The sequence below is a fragment of the Tachypleus tridentatus genome, chromosome 13 (assembly GCF_004210375.1).
Source record: "Tachypleus tridentatus isolate NWPU-2018 chromosome 13, ASM421037v1, whole genome shotgun sequence".
In the NCBI taxonomy this organism is placed as follows: Eukaryota; Metazoa; Arthropoda; class Merostomata; order Xiphosura; family Limulidae; genus Tachypleus; species Tachypleus tridentatus.
In genome coordinates, this window is record NC_134837.1 from 5,644,728 (window position 1) to 5,659,883 (window position 15,156).

At 32.4% G+C, this 15,156-nt stretch overlaps 1 protein-coding gene across 1 annotated transcript in view; it reads left to right on the forward strand.

The window, feature by feature from the left end:
* Positions 1–2,147: 2,147 nt before the first annotated feature.
* LOC143240292 (uncharacterized) overlaps positions 2,148–15,156 on the forward strand; it is a 35,909-nt gene continuing 22,900 nt past the window's right edge. Inside the window, exon 1 of the mRNA XM_076482510.1 lies at positions 2,148–2,763. The gene's annotated coding sequence lies outside the window, so the exon portion shown is untranslated. The remainder of the gene's footprint in view (positions 2,764–15,156) is intronic.

The following is a 15,156-nucleotide window of genomic DNA, read 5'->3' on the forward strand; positions in this document are numbered from 1 at the left end:
ACAAAGGAAAGACTGGAAGAAGTAATCTGGTACGTGTACTAACTACCAGCTAACTGTCATTCACAAAGGGAAGACTGGGAGAAGTAACCTGGTACGTGTACTAACTACCAGCTAACTGTCATTCACAAAGGAAAGACTGGGAGAAATAACCTGGTACGTGTACTAACTACCAGCTAACTATAATTTACAAAGGGAAGATTGGGAAAGTACCCTGGTACGTGTATTAACTACAGGTGAACTGACCTTCACAAAGGGAAGATTGGGAAGTAACCTGGTAATGTATTAACTTTCAGCTAACTGACATTTACAATAGGATGACTGGCAGAAGTAATATGGTACGTGTATTAAATACAGGTGAACTGACCTTCACATAGGGAAGACTGGGAGAAGTAACCTGGTACGTATATTAACTACAGGTGAACTGACCTTCACAAAGGGAAGACTGAGAGAAGTAACCTGGTACGTGTACTAACTACCAGCTAACTGTCATTCACAAAGGAAAGACTGGAAGAAATAACCTGGTGCGTGTACTAACTATTAGCTAACTGTAATTCACAAAGGGAAGATTGGGAAAGTACCCTGGTACGTGTATTAACTACAGGTGAACTGACCTTCACAAAGGGAAGATTGGGAAAGTAACCTGGTACGTGTATTTACTACAGGTGAACTGAACTTCACAAAGGGATGACTGGGAGAAGTAACCTGGTACGTATATTAACTACAGGTGAACTGACCTTCACAAAGGGAAGACTGAGAGAAGTAACCTGGTACGTGTACTAACTACCAGCTAACTGTCATTTACAAAGGAAAGACTGGAAGAAATAACCTGGTGCGTGTACTAACTATCAGCTAACTGTAATTCACAAAGGGAAGATTGGGAAATTACCCTGTTACGTGTATTAACTACAGGTGAACTGACCTTCACAAAGGGAAGATTGGGAAAGTAACCTGGTACGTGTACTAACTATTAGCTAACTGTAATTCACAAAGGGAAGATTGGGAAAGTACCCTGGTATGTGTATTAACTACAGGAGAACTGACCTTCATAAAGGGAAGACTGGGAGAAATAACCTGGTACGTGTACTAACTACCAGCTAACTGTCATTTACAAAGGAAAGACTGGAAGAAATAACCTGGTGCGTGTACTAACTATCAGCTAACTGTAATTCACAAAGGGAAGATTGGGAAATTACCCTGTTACGTGTATTAACTACAGGTGAACTGACCTTCACAAAGGGAAGATTGGGAAAGTAACCTGGTACGTGTACTAACTATTAGCTAACTGTAATTCACAAAGGGAAGATTGGGAAAGTACCCTGGTATGTGTATTAACTACAGGAGAACTGACCTTCATAAAGGGAAGACTGGGAGAAATAACCTGGTACGTGTACTAATTACCAGCTAACTGTAATTCACAAAGGGAAGATTGGGAAAGTAACCTGGTACGTGTACTAACTATAGGTGAATTCACATTCACAAACCGAAGACTGGGAGAATTCACCTGGTAATGTATTAACTTTCAGCTAACTGAAATTTACAAAGGGATGACTGGCAGAAGTAATACGGTACGTGTATTAACTACAGGTGAACTGACCTTCACAAAGGGAAGACTGTGAGAAGTAACCTGGTACGTGTATTAACTACAGGTGAACTCACATTCACAAACCGAAGACTGGGAGAATTCACCTGGTAATGTATTAACTTTCAGCTAACTGACATTTACAAAGGGATGACTGGCAGAAGTAATACGGTACGTGTATTAACTACAGGTGAACTGACCTTCACAAAGGGAAGACTGGGAGAAGTAACCTGGTACGTGTATTAACTACAGGTGAACTCACATTCACAAACCGAAGACTGGGAGAATTCACCTGGTAATGTATTAACTTTCAGCTAACTGACATTTACAAGGGATGACTGGCAGAAGTAATACGGTACGTGTATTAACTACAGGTGAACTGACCTTCACAAAGGGAAGACTGTGAGAAGTAACCTGGTACGTGTATTAACTACAGGTGAACTCACATTCACAAACCGAAGACTGGGAGAATTCACCTGGTAATGTATTAACTTTCAGCTAACTGACATTTACAAAGGGATGACCGGCAGAAGTAATATGGTATGTGTATTAACTACAGGTGAACTGACCTACACAAAGGGAAGACTGGGAGAAGTAACCTTGTACGTGTATTAACTACAGGTGAACTGACCTTCACAAAGGGAAGACTGGGAGAAGTAACCTTGTACGTGTATTAACTACAGGTGAACTGACCTTCACAAAGGGAAGACTGGGAGAAGTAACCTGGTACGTGTATTAACTACAGGTGAACTCACATTCACAAACCGAAGACTGGGAGAATTCACCTGGTAATGTATTAACTTTCAGCTAACTGACATTTACAAAGGGATGACCGGCAGAAGTAATATGGTATGTGTATTAACTACAGGTGAACTGACCTACACAAAGGGAAGACTGGGAGAAGTAACCTTGTACGTGTATTAACTACAGGTGAACTGACCTTCACAAAGGGAAGACTGGGAGAAGTAACCTTGTACGTGTATTAACTACAGGTGAACTGACCTTCACAAAGGGAAGACTGGGAGAAGTAACCTGGTACGTGTATTAACTACAGGTGAACTGACCTTCACAAAGGGAAGACTGGGAGAAGTAACCTGGTACGTGTATTAACTACCGCTGATTTATTCGTAATCTGGAAACTGTTCGTATAAGTTGACTCGTTATCTGTCACTGTAGATTTACAGGTAAAACCTTTCTCCTTTATAGATTAGTTCTCTTTCAAATCTAGTTTGTTGTGTATAAATAATCGTTATTTTGGTTTTTTGTTAATAGATGTCACCTCAGTGCAAACCGTGTGTCAGGTTTATCGTTTCGTATATTGTATCTTTTCGACAACACAGGAATTTCAATTTATTTATGCAACTCAGCATTTTTTTTCATTACTAGGGGCGCAAACGTACACGACTGTTCAGAACTTGTAGGAACTTGTATGGGATGTTGTATTACTGTTGTTATTTTCTTGAAATGCCCGTCATGTCCAGGTGGGTTAAGGCGTGCGTCTCGTACGTAATCTGAGGGTCTCGGGTTCGAGTCCCCGTCGCACCAAACATGCTCGCTGTTTCAGCCGTGGGGGCGTTATAATGTGACGGTCAATCCCACTGTTCGTTGATAAAAGAGTAGCCCAAGAGTTGGCGGTGGGTGATGATGACTAGCTGGCTTTCTCCTAGTCTTACACTGCTAAATTAGGGACGGCTAGCGCAGATAGCCCTCGAGTAGCTTTGCGCGAAATTCAAAAACAAAACAAACAAATTTTTCCTTGAAAACCAATAATAAATAAATGTTCTTAGAAATAGGTAGAAACAAAACCAGTAATTGTATGACTAATCACGAAATCACAAATAAAATGCACGAATGAATATATTATTTAACACTTCTTACAATCAAGAAATAAATGGTATGAAAGTTGCAGTGAAAGAATTCAATGTGTAGTTATGTGATGTTATTTATATTTACTTTTGTACTTCAGACACAATTACATTTTCACAACGATATAGATCTGGACATTATGTTCTTCATATGAAAACTGGATTAAAACTTTAAGAAACAAATTGTACTCACTATCGCAGTGGTTCAGTCTGGTCGTATTTATTTATTCCTGGGACATAGCACCCATATCTGTTCCTAATGTTCATACTTTTACATGTGACTTTATAGGGTGCATCACCCATATCTGCTCCTAATGTTCATAATATTACATGTGACGTTATAGGGTGCATCACTCATATCTGTTCCTAATGTTCATAATTTTACATGTTACATTATAGGGTGTATCACCCATATCTGTTCATAATGTTCATACTTTTACATGTGACATTATAGGGTGCATCACCCATATCTGTTCCTAATACTCATAATTTTACATGTTACTTTATAGGGTGTATCACCCATATCTGTTCCTAATGTTCATAATTTCACGTTACTTTATAGGGTGTATCACCCATATCTGTTCCTAATGTTCATAATTTTACATGCTACATTATAGGGTGTATCACCCATATCTGTTCCTAATGTTCATAATTTTACATGTTACATTATAGGGTGCATCACACATATCTGTTCCTAATACTCATAATTTTACATGTTACTTTATGGGGTGTATCACCCATATCTGTTCCTAATGTTCATAATTTTACATGTTACATTATAGGGTGTATCACCCATATCTGTTCCTAATGCTCATAATTTTACATGTTACATTATAGGGTGTATCACCCATATCTGTTCCTAATGTTCATGATTTTACATGCTACATTATAGGGTGTATCATCCATATCTGTTCCTAATGTTCATAATTTTACATGTTACATCATAGGGTGTATCACCCATATCTGTTCCTAATGTTCATAATTTTACATGTTACATTATAGGGTGTATCATCCATATCTCTTCCTAATGTTCATAATTTTACATGTTACATTATAGGGTGTATCACCCATATCTGTTCCTAATGTTCATAATTTTACATGTTACATCATAGGGTGTATCACCCATATCTGTTCCTAATGTTCATAATTTTACATGTTACATTATAGGGTGTATATACCCATATCTGTTCCTAATGTTCATAATTTTACATGTTACATTATAGGGTGTATCACCCATATCTGTTCCTAATGTTCATAATTTTACATGTGACGTTATAATGTGTATCATCCATATCTGTTCCTAATGTTCATAATTTTACATGTTACATTATAGGGTGTATCACCCATATCTGTTCCTAATGTTCATAATTTTACATGTTACATTATAGGGTGTATCACCCATGTCTGTTCCTAATACTCATAATTCTACATGTTACATTATAGGGTGTATCACCCATATTTATTCCTGTTGATATTTTTTTACATGTGACACTAATATTCCCATTGTTTAATATCTCAAGCTTGTGAAATAAGTTAAACCCATTAGAATGTGCGCGAGTCCCACTTTATCAGCTACTAATTTTTACGAAGGTTGTTTTATTCTCTTCACATATAATTTCGTATCTCGGTTATGTGTATGTGCAATCAACATTTCTTGTTTCGGCATTGTTGCATGAAAACTCGTCATATGTATATACCAACAACAAACTTGGGTATAGTATAAATACACCATGTCATGTGTTCTAGTGTCCATGTTGATCCCAAGGACAATAATATACAGACCTAGTCTCCATGTTTATCACTTATTAAAACATTAATATACAGATCTAGTCTCCATGTTGATCACTTATTAAAACAATAATATACAGACCTTGTCTCCATGTTGATCACTTATTAAAACAATAATATGCAGACCTAGTCTCCATGTTGATCACGTATTTAAACAATAATATACAGATCTTGTCTCCATATTGATCAATAGGACAATAATACACAGACCTAGTCTCGATGTTGATCACTTATTAAAAGAATAATATACAGACCTAGACTCCATATTGATCACTAGGGCAATAATATACAGACATAGTCTCCATGTTGATCACTTATTAAAACAATAATATACAGATCTAGTCTCCATGTTGATCACTAGGACAATAATATACAGACCTAGTCTCCATGTTGATCATTTATTAAAACAATAATATACAGATCTAGTCTCCATGTTGATCACTAATTAAAACAGTCATATACAGACCTAGTCTCCATATTTATCACTTTTTTAAAACAATAATATACAGACCTAATCTCCATATTAATCACTTATTAAAATAATAATATACAGACCTAGTCTCCATGTTGATCACTTATTAAAACAATAATATACAGACCTAGTCTCCATGTTGATCACTTATTAAAACAATAATATACAGACCTAGTCTCCATATTGACCACTTATTAAAACAACAATATATAGATCTAGTCTTCATGTTGATCACTAGGACAATAATATACAGACCTAGTCTCCATGTTGATCACTTATTAAAATAATAATATACAGACCTGGTCTCCATGTTGATCACTTATTAAAAGAATAATATACAGGTCTAGTCTCTATGTTGATCACGTATTACAACAATAATATACAGACCTAGTCTCCATGTTGATCACTTATTAAAACAATAATATACAGATATAGTATCCTTGTTGATCACTTATTAAAACAATAATATACAGATCTGGTCTCCATGTTGATCACTAGGACAATAATATACAGACCTAGTCTCTATGTTGATAACTTATTAAAACAATAATATACAGATCTAGTCTCCATGTTGACCACTTATTAAAAAATAATATACAGACCTAGTCTCCATGTTGATCACCTATTAAAACAATAATATAGAGACCTAGGTTCCATGTTGATCACTTATTAAAACAATAATATACGCATCTAGTCTCCATGTTGATTACTATTTAAAACAATAATATACAGATCTAGTCTCCATGTTGATCACTAGGAAAATAATATACAGACCTAGTCTCAATGTTGATCACTTATTAAAACAATAATATACAGATCTAGTCTCCATGTTGATCACTAGGACAATAATATACAGATCTAGTCTCCATGTTGATCACTAGGACAATAATATACAGACCTAGTCTCTATGTTAATAACTTATTAAAACAATAATATACAGACCTAGTCTCCATATTGATCACTTTTTAACACAATAATATACAGACCTAGTCTCCATGTTGATCACTTATCAAAACAATAATATACAGACCTAGCCTCCATGTTGATCACCTATTAAAATAATAATATTCAGACCTAGTCTCCATGTTGACCACTTTTTAAAACAATAATATACAGACCTAGTTTCCACGTTGATCACTTATTAAAACAATAATATACAGATCTAGTCTCCATTTTGATCACTTATTAAAACAATAATATACAGACCACTTAGTATCCATGTTGATCACTAGGACAATATACAGACCTAGTCTCCATGTTGATCATTTATTAAAACAATAATATACAGATCTAGTCTCCATGTTGATCACTAATTAAAACAATCATATACAGACCTAATCTCCATATTAATCACTTATTAAAATAATAATATACAGACCTAGTCTCCATGTTGATCACTTATTAAAACAATAATATACAGACCTAGTCTCCATGTTGACCACTTATTAAAACAACAATATATAGATCTAGTCTTCATGTTGATCACTTATTAAAACATTAATATACAGATCTAGTCTCCATGTTGATCACTTATTAAAACAATAATATACAGACCTAGTTTCCATGTTGATCACTTATTAAAACAATAATATGCTGACCTAGTTTCCATGTTGTTCACGTATTTAAACAATAATATACAGATCTTGTCTCCATGTTGATCAATAGGACAATAATACACAGACCTACTCTCCATGTTGATCACTTATTAAAACAATAATATACAGATCTAGTCTCCATGATTATCTCTTATTAAAACAATAATATACAGAACTAGTCTCCATGATTATCACTTATTAAAAGAATAATATACAGACCTAGACTCCATATTGATCACTAGGGCAATAATATACAGACATAGTCTCCATGTTGATCACTTATTAAAAGAAAAATATACAGACCTAGACTTCATATTGATCACTAGGGCAATAATATACAGACATAGTCTCCATGTTGATCACTTATTAAAACAATAATATACAGATCCAGTCTCCATGTTGATCACTAGGACAATAATATACAGACCTAGTCTCCATGTTGATCATTTATTAAAACAATAATATACAGATCTAGTCTCCATGTTGATCACTAATTAAAACAGTCATATACAGACCTAGTCTCCATATTTATCACTTTTTAAAACAATAATATACAGACCTAATCTCCATATTAATCACTTATTAAAATAATAATATACAGACCTAGTCTCCATGTTGATCACTTATTAAAACAATAATATACAGACCTAGTCTCCATGTTGATCACTTATTAAAACAATAATATACAGACCTAGTCTCCATATTGACCACTTATTAAAACAACAATATATAGATCTAGTCTTCATGTTGATCACTAGGACAATAATATACAGACCTAGTCTCCATGTTGATCACTTATTAAAATAATAATATACAGACCTGGTCTCCATGTTGATCACTTATTAAAAGAATAATATACAGGTCTAGTCTCTATGTTGATCACGTATTAAAACAATAATATACAGACCTAGTCTCCATGTTGATCACTTATTAAAACAATAATATACAGATATAGTATCCTTGTTGATCACTTATTAAAACAATAATATACAGATCTGGTCTCCATGTTGATCACTAGGACAATAATATACAGACCTAGTCTCTATGTTGATAACTTATTAAAACAATAATATACAGATCTAGTCTCCATGTTGACCACTTATTAAAAAATAATATACAGACCTAGTCTCCATGTTGATCACCTATTAAAACAATAATATAGAGACCTAGGTTCCATGTTGATCACTTATTAAAACAATAATATACGCATCTAGTCTCCATGTTGATTACTATTTAAAACAATAATATACAGATCTAGTCTCCATGTTGATCACTAGGAAAATAATATACAGACCTAGTCTCAATGTTGATCACTTATTAAAACAATAATATACAGATCTAGTCTCCATGTTGATCACTAGGACAATAATATACAGATCTAGTCTCCATGTTGATCACTAGGACAATAATATACAGACCTAGTCTCTATGTTAATAACTTATTAAAACAATAATATACAGACCTAGTCTCCATATTGATCACTTTTTAACACAATAATATACAGACCTAGTCTCCATGTTGATCACTTATCAAAACAATAATATACAGACCTAGCCTCCATGTTGATCACCTATTAAAATAATAATATTCAGACCTAGTCTCCATGTTGACCACTTTTTAAAACAATAATATACAGACCTAGTTTCCACGTTGATCACTTATTAAAACAATAATATACAGATCTAGTCTCCATTTTGATCACTTATTAAAACAATAATATACAGACCACTTAGTATCCATGTTGATCACTAGGACAATATACAGACCTAGTCTCCATGTTGATCATTTATTAAAACAATAATATACAGATCTAGTCTCCATGTTGATCACTAATTAAAACAATCATATACAGACCTAATCTCCATATTAATCACTTATTAAAATAGTAATATACAGACCTAGTCTCCATGTTGATCACTTATTAAAACAATAATATACAGACCTAGTCTCCATGTTGACCACTTATTAAAACAACAATATATAGATCTAGTCTTCATGTTGATCACTTATTAAAACAATAATATACAGACCTAGTCTCCATATTGATCACTTTTTAACACAATAATATACAGACCTAGTCTCCATGTTGATCACTTATCAAAACAATAATATACAGACCTAGCCTCCATGTTGATCACCTATTAAAATAATAATATTCAGACCTAGTCTCCATGTTGACCACTTTTTTAAACAATAATATACAGACCTAGTTTCCACGTTGATCACTTATTAAAACAATAATATACAGATCTAGTCTCCATTTTGATCACTTATTAAAACAATAATATACAGACCAGTTAGTATCCATGTTGATCACTAGAACAATATACAGACCTAGTCTCCATGTTGATCATTTATTAAAACAATAATATACAGATCTAGTCTCCATGTTGATCACTAATTAAAACAATCATATACAGACCTAGTCTCCATATTTATCACTTTTTTAAAACAATAATATACAGAGCTAATCTCCATATTAATCACTTATTAAAATAGTAATATACAGACCTAGTCTCCATGTTGATCACTTATTAAAACAATAATATACAGACCTAGTCTCCATGTTGACCACTTATTAAAACAACAATATATAGATCTAGTCTTCATGTTGATCACTTATTAAAACATTAATATACAGATCTAGTCTCCATGTTGATCACTTATTAAAACAATAATATACGCATCTAGTCTCCATGTTGATTACTATTTAAAACAATAATATACAGATCTAGTCTCCATGTTGATCACCAGGAAAATAATATACAGACCTAGTCTCAATGTTGATAACTTATTAAAACAATAATATACAGATCTAGTCTCCATGTTGACCACTTATTAAAAAATAATATACAGACCTAGTCTCCATGTTGATCACCTATTAAAACAATAATATAGAGACCTAGGTTCCATGTTGATCACTTATTAAAACAATAATATACGCATCTAGTCTCCATGTTGATTACTATTTAAAACAATAATATACAGATCTAGTCTCCATGTTGATCACTAGGAAAATAATATACAGACCTAGTCTCAATGTTGATCACTTATTAAAACAATAATATACAGATCTAGTCTCCATGTTGATCACTAGGACAATAATATACAGATCTAGTCTCCATGTTGATCACTAGGACAATAATATACAGACCTAGTCTCTATGTTAATAACTTATTAAAACAATAATATACAGACCTAGTCTCCATATTGATCACTTTTTAACACAATAATATACAGACCTAGTCTCCATGTTGATCACTTATCAAAACAATAATATACAGACCTAGCCTCCATGTTGATCACCTATTAAAACAATAATATTCAGACCTAGTCTCCATGTTGACCACTTTTTAAAACAATAATATACAGACCTAGTTTCCACGTTGATCACTTATTAAAACAATAATATACAGATCTAGTCTCCATTTTGATCACTTATTAAAACAATAATATACAGACCACTTAGTATCCATGTTGATCACTAGGACAATATACAGACCTAGTCTCCATGTTGATCATTTATTAAAACAATAATATACAGATCTAGTCTCCATGTTGATCACTAATTAAAACAATCATATACAGACCTAATCTCCATATTAATCACTTATTAAAATAGTAATATACAGACCTAGTCTCCATGTTGATCACTTATTAAAACAATAATATACAGACCTAGTCTCCATGTTGACCACTTATTAAAACAACAATATATAGATCTAGTCTTCATGTTGATCACTTATTAAAACATTAATATACAGATCTAGTCTCCATGTTGATCACTTATTAAAACAATAATATACAGACCTAGTTTCCATGTTGATCACTTATTAAAACAATAATATGCTGACCTAGTTTCCATGTTGTTCACGTATTTAAACAATAATATACAGATCTTGTCTCCATGTTGATCAATAGGACAATAATACACAGACCTACTCTCGTGGTTGATCACTTATTAAAACAATAATATACAGATCTAGTCTCCATGATTATCACTTATTAAAACAATAATATACAGAACTAGTCTCCATGATTATCACTTATTAAAAGAATAATATACAGACCTAGACTCCATATTGATCACTAGGGCAATAATATACAGACATAGTCTCCATGTTGATCACTTATTAAAAGAAAAATATACAGACCTAGACTCCATATTGATCACTAGGGCAATAATATACAGACATAGTCTCCATGTTGATCACTTATTAAAACAATAATATACAGATCCAGTCTCCATGTTGATCACTAGGACAATAATATACAGACCTAGTCTCCATGTTGATCATTTATTAAAACAATAATATACAGATCTAGTCTCCATGTTGATCACTAATTAAAACAGTCATATACAGACCTAGTCTCCATATTTATCACTTTTTTAAAACAATAATATACAGACCTAATCTCCATATTAATCACTTATTAAAATAATAATATACAGACCTAGTCTCCATGTTGATCACTTATTAAAACAATAATATACAGACCTAGTCTCCATGTTGATCACTTATTAAAACAATAATATACAGACCTAGTCTCCATATTGACCACTTATTAAAACAACAATATATAGATCTAGTCTTCATGTTGATCACTAGGACAATAATATACAGACCTAGTCTCCATGTTGATCACTTATTAAAATAATAATATACAGACCTGGTCTCCATGTTGATCACTTATTAAAAGAATAATATACAGGTCTAGTCTCTATGTTGATCACGTATTACAACAATAATATACAGACCTAGTCTCCATGTTGATCACTTATTAAAATAATAATATACAGACCTGGTCTCCATGTTGATCACTTATTAAAAGAATAATATACAGGTCTAGTCTCTATGTTGATCACGTATTACAACAATAATATACAGACCTAGTCTCCATGTTGATCACTTATTAAAACAATAATATACAGATATAGTATCCTTGTTGATCACTTATTAAAACAATAATATACAGATCTGGTCTCCATGTTGATCACTAGGACAATAATATACAGACCTAGTCTCTATGTTGATAACTTATGAAAACAATAATGTACAGATCTAGTCTTTATGTTGACCACTTATTAAAAAATAATATACAGACCTAGTCTCCATGTTGATCACCTATTAAAACAATAATATAGAGACCTAGGTTCCATGTTGATCACTTATTAAAACAATAATATACAGATCTAGTCTCCATGTTGATCACTAGGAAAATAATATACAGACCTAGTCTCAATGTTGATCACTTATAAAAATAATAATATACAGATCTAGTCTCCATGTTGATCACTAGGACAATAATATACAGATCTAGTCTCCATGTTGATCACTAGGACAATAATATACAGACCTAGTCTCTATGTTAATAACTTATTAAAACAATAATATACAGACCTAGTCTCTATGTTAATAACTTATTAAAACAATAATATACAGACCTAGTCTCCATATTGATCACTTTTTAACACAATAATATACAGACCTAGTCTCCATGTTGATCACTTATCAAAACAATAATATACAGACCTAGCCTCCATGTTGATCACCTATTAAAATAAAAATATTCAGACCTAGTCTCCATGTTGACCACTTTTTAAAACAATAATATACAGACCTAGTTTCCACGTTGATCACTTATTAAAACAATAATATACAGATCTAGTCTCCATTTTGATCACTTATTAAAACAATAATATACAGACCAGTTTGTATCCATGTTGATCACTAGGACAATATACAGACCTAGTCTCCATGTTGATCATTTATTAAAACAATAATATACAGATCTAGTCTCCATGTTGATCACTAATTAAAACAATCATATACAGACCTAGTCTCCATATTTATCACTTTTTTAAAACAATAATATACAGACCTAATCTCCATATTAATCACTTATTAAAATAGTAATATACAGACCTAGTCTCCATGTTGATCACTTATTAAAACAATAATATACAGACCTAGTCTCCATGTTGACCACTTCTTAAAACAACAATATATAGATCTAGTCTTCATGTTGATCACTTATTAAAACATTAATATACAGATCTAGTCTCCATGTTGATCACTTATTAAAACAATAATATACAGACCTAGTCTCCATGTTGATCACTTATTAAAACAATAATATGCTGACCTAGTTTCCATGTTGTTCACGTATTTAAACAATAATATACAGATCTTGTCTCCATGTTGATGAATAGGACAATAATACACAGACCTACTCTCGTGGTTGATCACTTATTAAAACAATAATATACAGATCTAGTCTCCATGATTATCACTTATTAAAACAATAATATACAGATCTAGTCTCCATGATTATCACTTATTAAAAGAATAATATACAGACCTAGACTCCATATTGATCACTAGGGCAATAATATACAGACATAGTCTCCATGTTGATCACTTATTAAAACAATAATATACAGATCTAGTCTCCATGTTGATCACTAGGACAATAATATACAGACCTAGTCTCCATGTTCACCACTTCTTAAAACAATAATATACAGATCTAGTCTCCATGTTGATCACTTATTAAAACAATAATATACGCATCTAGTCTTCATGTTGATTACTAATTAAAACAATAATATACGGATCTAGTCTCCATGTTGATCACTAGGACAATAATATACAGACCTAGTCTCTATGTTGATAACTTATTAAAACAATAATATACAGATCTAGTCTCCATGTTGATCAGTAGGACAATAATATAGAGACCTAGTCTCCATGTTAACCATTTATTAAAACAATAATATAGAGATCTAGTCTCCATGTTGATCACCTATTAAAACAATAATATGCAGATCTAGTCTCCATGTTGATCACTAGGACAATAATATACAGACCTAGTCTCCATGTTGACCACTTATTAAAACAATAATATACAGACCTAGTCTCCATTTTAATCACTTATAAAAACAATAATATACAGATCTAGTCTCCATGTTGATCACTTATTAAAACAATAATATACAGAACAGTTAGTCTCCATGTTGATCACTAGGACAATAATATACAGAACTAGTCTCCATGTTTATCACTTATTAAAACAATAATATACAGATCTAGTCTCCATGTTGATCACTTATTAAAACAATAATATACGCATCTAGTCTCCATGTTGATTACTAATTAAAACAATAATATACGGATCTAGTCTCCATGTTGATCATTAGGACAATAATATACAGACCTAGTCTCAATGTTGATCACTAGGACAATAATATAAGATCTAGTTTTCATGTTGATCACTAGGACAATAATATACAGATCTAGTCTCCATGTTGATCGCTAGGACAATAATATACAGACCTAGTCTCTATGTTGATAACTTATTAAAACAATAATATACAGACCTAGTCTCCATTTTAATCACTTATAAAGACAATAATATACAGATCTAGTCTCCATTTTGATCACTTATTAAAACAATAATATACAGAACAGTTAGTCTCCATGTTGATCACTAGGACAATAATATACAGACCTAGTCTCCATGTTGATCACTTATTAAAATAATAATATACGCATCTAGTCTCCATGTAGATCACTAGGACAATAATATACAGACATAGTCTCAATGTTGATCACTAGGACAATAATATACAGATCTAGTTTTCATGTTGATCAGTAGGACAATAATATACAGATCTAGATTTCATGTTGATCAGTAGGACAATAATATACAGATCTAGTCTCCATGTTGATCACTAGGACAATAATATACCGACCTAGTCTCTATGTTGATCAGTAGGAAAATAATATAGGGACCTAATCTCCATGTTAACCATTTATTAAAACAATAATATAGAGATCTATGTTGATCACGTAT